This window comes from Eriocheir sinensis, unplaced genomic scaffold, assembly GCF_024679095.1.
Source record: "Eriocheir sinensis breed Jianghai 21 unplaced genomic scaffold, ASM2467909v1 Scaffold194, whole genome shotgun sequence".
Taxonomy (NCBI): domain Eukaryota; kingdom Metazoa; phylum Arthropoda; class Malacostraca; order Decapoda; family Varunidae; genus Eriocheir; species Eriocheir sinensis.
Window position 1 is genome coordinate 198670 of NW_026111339.1, and position 7920 is coordinate 206589.

The following is a 7920-nucleotide window of genomic DNA, read 5'->3' on the forward strand; positions in this document are numbered from 1 at the left end:
AAGCTGTTAAGATCTTTGAATAACTTCTCAAACTCAATGTGAAAAGAGTCTAGAGTGCGCCTGAGCAGACCAACAGTGGGGAACGATTGATTCATATGTTCAATCGACCATGAAACTTCCGCTGTTAGATTTGCCACGTTGATGAGAGGACGTTGGATGTCGTCCGTCTTGATGACGACGGGGACAACATAGTACCGTCCTGTCAACAGCATCTTAAAGACTGGGGAGAAGACGAGGCCGGGACGAATGGGTTGCTCCGGGAGGATCAAGGAAGACAAGGAGAGGGCAACACCCAGGATCTGTAATTATAGGGGCATCAGTTCGTTGGTCGTTGGCGATACTCAAGAGGGCGGTCCATCACATTGGGGAGAGAAGGGGGTACCGTATTGGATCGTAATGAGCGACTGACACAGGGCTCTGAAGGAGCTGAGGGAACCAATGAGGGGACCTCTGAAGCATCTGAGGAGACAGGAGCCGGTGAGGAGAGCTCGGAAGGAGCTGGAAAGGACAATGGCAGCGGCTCCTCGGGGGAATAAGTCATGGGGAGTGGGTCCACTTCTACTACTTGATCAGGGAGAGGGTATGCACGCCTGACATTAGGAGAGTCATGGAAGCCAAGAGAGTCCTCGTGAACGACCTGAACATTATTTGTGTGAACTGTCTTGATCTTACCACCTCTAACATGACGCAGTCGTAAGACTACAGGGCTTATTTTTCTAGCACCCTAAAGGTCCATTGAACAAGGGCTGGAGCTTCTTTGGTTCGCCCTTTGTACATACATGCCTTAAGTAGACCAGATCTCCTACTACCACCTGTTTGGGTTTGGATTTCCTAAACATTCTTTCTGACTCCTGCCATCCTATATCTATATTGGTCTGACATAGTTTATAGGTACGCTGCGCGACACTAGAAGTAAATGCTTTATAGCTGTCAACATCATAACAAGGTTGGAGTCTATTCTCAAGCACTTCAAAAGGAACATTTGGGTCCCGAGAGAAAAGCAAGAAAAATGGTGAATCTTTCAGAACACGATGGTAGGCAGTGTTGTAGGCGTGTGTTGCAACCGGAAGCATTTGGTCCCAGATACCGCGATTGTCCTCGCACAAAGTTCTCAAGATATTTATTAAGGTGCCATTAGGCCTTTCTATCACACCGTTTGCAGACGGGTGATAAGGAGTTGTCCTTAGATGATCAATCTGTAACAACTGAGTCAACTCTCGTAAGAGAGTGTTGACGAACTCCTTTCCTTGATCCGTGACTAGAATCGGCGGGATGCTGTGTACACAGACTACGTTCTTGTAGAACGCAGCTGCCACTTCCTTGGCTGCCTTCGTACGAAGGGGGGTTGCTACCAAGAAGCGTGACAGGACGTCTATCACTGTCAGTACATACCTATAGCCTTCGTCTGAAACAGACAAAGGTCCGACAATATCCATATGGACTCTGTCAAACGGTTGGCCAACCTCTGGATACCTCATAAGTGGAGCTGGCGGGGATCCCCTCTTCTTAAACCGACAACAGACAGGACAAGATCTGACATATTGCTCCACGTCCGCCTTCATTCCCGGCCAGTACGCAAACTTGCGACAGCGTGCCAACGTAACCTTAGTGCCTCCATGCCCTGCAGGTAGCATGGAATGCGCCAAAGCTAACGCGTTAGGAATGTAGCTTGGTGGAACGATAACCAGTCTTTTCTGCTTGTTGTATTCATCGCAAACATCGCGGTAGAGAATGCCGTTCTCTACACACACTTCACTAAGAGGCAGTTTTTTGAAGTGCCTCTTAGCTGCATTTAACGTTACATTGGTCCTCTCTGCAACCTTTCTCTCATCTCTCTTATGTACGTTACCACCGGTGGTTTGTTCAAAAGCATGCTTCAATTCTCTCAGTTCAGGATCGCGATCCTGGTGCTCCATGAGTCCAGCAAGACTCCAATGGAGAAACTTATCCTGTTTGTCATGTCCCTCCGGAGAGGCGACAGACATGTCCTGTCCACCCGTAAGGGTGACAGACATAATTCGAGCATCCAATTCGCCTTCTATCACGTCACTCTCCTGATTCCTAATCCTTGACAAAAAAGCTGCTACCATGTTGCTGGAGCCTGGGAGATAATCAATACTAAAGTCAAATTCTCCTAGAAGTGTCTGCCAGCGTGCAATCCTGCTGCTAGGTACTGTGCTTTTAACAGCCAAGTCAGTGGTCTATGGTCCGACAGGATGTGTATCCTATAACCCAAGATAAGGGGTCGGTTAGTACTGAGGCCATAGATGACTGCTAAAGCTTCTCTCTCTACCGCTGAGTAGTTACGTTCTGCTCCATTCAGGGTTCTACTAAAATATGCTATGGGACGTAAACTACCATTTTCATCCTTTTGTTGCAACACACCACCTATTGCCTTATCTGACGCATCTGTGGTGAGATTGAAGGGCTTCCGGAAATCCGGAAAGGCTAAAACAATGTCAGTCGTTAGACTGTTCTTTAGTGTGCTAAATGCATGCAATGCCTCTTCATTCCACTCCAGATGTGTCTTATCATTCTTGGTTACTTTCCTCCCTTTGAGTAAATTATTAAGTGGGGATGCTATCTTGGCAAAGTCTTTAATGAATTTCCTATAAAAGTTAACCAATCCCAGGAAACCTTGAAGTTCTTTGACTGTTTTCGGAGGAGTGAGTTGTTGCACCGCCTGTACCTTTGAGGGCTGAGGCTTCAAGCCAGAAGCACTAACAATGTGACCCAGATAATCTACTTGCTCTTTGAACAAGGAACACTTATCTAGTCTTAAGGACAGGTGAGCCTTCTGCAGTCTGTCCAAGACGGCATGGAGGTTCTTTAGGTGATGGTCCATGTCTTTCCCTTGTACTATCAAATCATCAAGGTATACATGTACAATTCTTCCTGTCAGACCTATGAGAACTTGATTCATGATCCGTTGATAGGCTGCAGGTGCTGTTTTTAATCCAAAGGGGACTGTAGTGAATTCATAGAGGCCATAAGGTGTCGTGAAGGCTGTCAAGTGTTTAGATTCCTCTGCCAATGGGACTTGGTGGTAGCCCTGGCGCAAATCAAGGGAGGTGAATACTTTACTTTCCCCTAACTGTTGCAAAATGAGGTTAATGTTAGGGAGTGGATGTTTGTCATCAATCAATTCATCGTTCAGAGCGCGGAAGTCGAGACAAAGTCTGACTCCACCATCCTTTTAGCAACAGGGACTAGAGGTGCGCTGTAGGGTGACGCACTAGGGCGTATAATACCCTGGGCCTCAAGGTCCTTGAGCTGAATCTCTATTTCTTTATGATATTTTACTGGTATTGGGTATGGCTTTTTATATATAGGCTTGTCATTTTTTAGCCTTAAAGTGTGAACATAATAGGGGGTAATAGTGAGTGGCTCGTTTTTTAGAGCAAACACATCAGGATACTTGCGGGTTAAGCCCTTCAGACAGCAATTTTCCCGTTGTGAGGGTAAAAATAGCTCGTCTATCAGCTTATCGAGTACCATCTGCTTACTTGACTGGGTGACAGGCGGCTTTGTAGCTGTTTTTGTGACAGCCGCTACACATTCATTAGTCGATGATTGATAGTATTCTGAGTGACAAGAATAAATGTGTCCCATCACTTCACCTGTTGGCATCTCAATAGTTTCTTCAGTTGGGTTAGCATAGGGAATGATGAATTTACCTTTGGTTTGTTTGACGTTAGGAGTTAAGGTTACTAACCCGGGAAATAAAAATGAAGAAGGGATATCATTGGACCTTGGGAGAAATAAGGCTTGCTGGGCTCTGCCAATCTCTGCCTCCAGAGTGACATACCCTGCCGTGCCTTTGCATCTTAATTTTCATACAAATTTACATTATTTTATTAATATTCTGTGTATATATTTTGATACGATTTTACATTATTCTATTTGTGTTTTGTATATATTTTTTTATACATATTTTCATTATTTAATGTGTATTTTGTATATATATTTCATACAAATTTACGTTATTATATGTGTATTTGTTTATATATTTTCTTTCAAATTTACATTATTTTATGTGTATTTTGTATATGTATTTCAATACAAATTAACCTAATTTTATGTGTATTTTGTATATTTCTTTTCAGACAAATGTAAATTATTTTTGTGTATTTTTGTATATAGTTTTATACAAATTTAGGTTATTTTACGTACGCATTTACATTATTTAATGTGTGTTTTGTATATATATTTATATCCAAAGTTACTTTATTTTACGTTCATTTTTGGACATATATTTTTATAGAAATTAGCGCTATTTTATATGTATTTGTATATGTTTTCTCATACAAATTTACATTATTTTATTGATATTTTGTTTATTTAGTTTGATACGAATTACATGATTATATGTGTATTTTGTACATATATTTTATACGCATTAACATTACTTAATGTGTATTTTGTTTATATATTTTTAAACAAATTTACGTTATTTTATGTATTTTGTATATATATTTCAATTCAAATTTAGCTTATTTTATCTGTATTTTGTATATCTATTTTCATACGAATTTAATTACTTCTGTGTATTTTTGTATATAGTTTTATACAAGTTTTCGTTATTTTATGTGTATTTTGTATATTCATATTTATACAAATACCCATTCTTTTATTGGTATTTTGTTTATTTATTTTGATACGAATTTACATTATTTTATGTGTATTTTGTATACATTTTCTTATACGTATTTACTTAATTTTATGTGTATTTTGTATATATATTTTTATACAAATCTACGTTATTTTATGTGTATTGGTATATATATTTTGAAACAAATTTACATTGTTTTATATGTATTTTGCATATCTATTTCAATACAGATTTACCTTATTGTATGTGTATTTTGTATATTTATTTTAATACAAATTCATTTTTTCATGTGTATTTTGGTATATATATTTTTATAAAAAATGCGTTATTTAATGGGTATTTTGCATCTTTTTTTTCATACAAATTTACATTGTTTTATTAATATTCTGTGTATTTATTTTGATACGATTATACATTATTCTATTTGTTTTTGTATATATTTTTTTATACATATTTACATTATTTAATGTGTATTTTGTATATTTTAAAACAAATTTACGTTATTTTATGCGCATCTGTTAAAATATTTTGATACAAATTTATATTCTTTTATGTATTTTGTATATATATTTCAATACAAATTTAGTTTATTTTATGTATATTTTGTATATCTATTTTCATTCGTATCAAAATAAATAAACAAAATAGCAATAAAATAATGTAAATTTGTATGAGAAAACATATACAAATACACATTAAACAACGCAAATTTCTAAAAAAATATATGTACAAAAATGCACATAAAATAAAGTAAATTTGCATAAAAATATATATACAAAACACACATTAAATAATGTAAATGCGTACATAAAATAACCTAAATTTGTATAAAACTATATATAAAAATACACAAAAATATTTAAAATTTGTATGAAAAGAAATATACAAAATACACATAAATTTAGGTAAATTTGTATTAAAATACATATACAAAATACACATAAAATAATGTAAATTTGAATAAAAATATATAAACAAATACACTTAAAATAACGTAAATTTGTATAAAATATATATGCAAGATACACATTAAATAATGTAAATGTGTAATAAAAATATATACAAAAAATAAATAGAATAATGTAAAATCCTATCAATATAAATACACAGAATATCAATAACATAATGTAAATTTGTATGAAAAGAAAGATGAAAAATTCCCATAAAATAGCGCATTTAAAAAAAAAAAATATATAACAAAATACACATAAAATATTTAAATTTTTATTGAAATAAATATACAAAATGCATATACAGTAAGGTAAATATGTATTGAAAGAGATATTCAAAAATACATATAAAACAAAGTAGATTTTTTTCAAAATATAAATATGAATACACATAAAATAACGTAGATTTCTATAGAAATATATATACAAAATACACATGAAATTATGTAAATACGTATAAAAATATATATACAAAATACATATCTTGGTAAATTCGTGTCAAAATAAATAAACAAAATATCATGAAAAGAATGCGTATTTGTATTAAAATAAATAATAGATAGTAAATTTGTATGAAATATATATGCAAGATACACATTAAATAATGTAAATATGTATAAAAAAATATATACAAAAAACAAATAGAATAATGTGGAATCGTATCAAAATAAATACACCGAATATTAATAAAATAATGTAAATTTGTATGAAAATAAAGATGCAAAATTCCCATCAAATAGCGCATTTCTTATAAAAATATATATACCAAAATACACATAAAATATTTAAATTTGTATTGAAATATATATACAAAATGCACATACAATAAGGTAAACTTGTAGTGAAAGAGATATGCAAAAATACATATAAAACAATGTAAATTTGTTTCAAAATATATATATACGAATACACATAAAATAACGTAGATTTCTATAAAAATATATATACAAAATACACATAAAATTAAGTAAATACGTATAAAAATAGATATACAAAATACACATAGAATAATGCAAAATTGTTTAAAAAAAATAAACAGAATATAAATAAAATCATGTAAATTTGTATGAAAATAAAAATGCAAAATACCCATAAAATAAAGCATATTTTTATAAAAATACATATACAATAATACACATAGCATAATTAAATTTGTATTAAAATTAATATACAAAATGCATATACAATAAGTAAATTTGTATTGAAAAAATAAGCAAAATACACATAAAACAGTGTAAATTTATTTCAAAATCTATATAAGAATACTTATAAATCAACGTAGATTTCTATAGAAATATATATACAAAATACACATCAAATGATGTAAACACGTATAAATATATATATATATATATATATATATATATATATATATATATATATATATATATATATATATATATATATATATATATATATATATATATATATATATATATATATATATATATATATATATATATATATATATATATATATATATATATATATATATATATATATATATATAATACACATTAAATAATATGAACTCGCGTCAAAATAAATAAACAAAATATCAATAAAAGAATGTGTATTTGTATGAAAATAGATATACAATATACACATAAAATCACCTAAATTTGTATAAAACTATATACAAAAATACACAAAAATAATTTTAATTTGTATGATAATAAATATATAAAATACACATAAAATTAGGTAAATTTGTATTGAAATACATTTACAAAATACACATAAAATAATGTAAATTTGAATGAAAATATATAAACAAATACACTTAAAATAACGTAAATTTGTATAAAATATATATAAAAAATACACATTAAATAATGTAAATATGTATAAAAATATATACAAAACACAAATAGAATAATATAAAATCGTATCAAAATAAATACACAGAATATTAATAAAATAATGTAAATTTGTATGAAAATTAAGATGCAAAATACCCATAAAATAACGCATTTTTTATAAAAATATTTATACCAAGACACATATAAAATATTTGAATTTGTATTAAAATAAATAAATAAAATGCACATACAATAAGGTAAATTTGTATTGAAATAGATATGCAAAATACATATAAAACCATGTAATTTTTTTTCAAAATGTATATACGAATACACATAAAATAACGTATATTTCTATGAAAATAAATATACAAAATACACATAAAATGAAGTAAATACGTTTAAAAAAAGGTATACAAAATACACATAAAATAATGTAAACTCGTATCAAAATAAATAAACAAAATACTAATAAAAGAATGTGTATTGTATAAATATAAATATACAAAATACAAGTAAAATAACGTAAATTTATATAAAACTATATATAAAAATA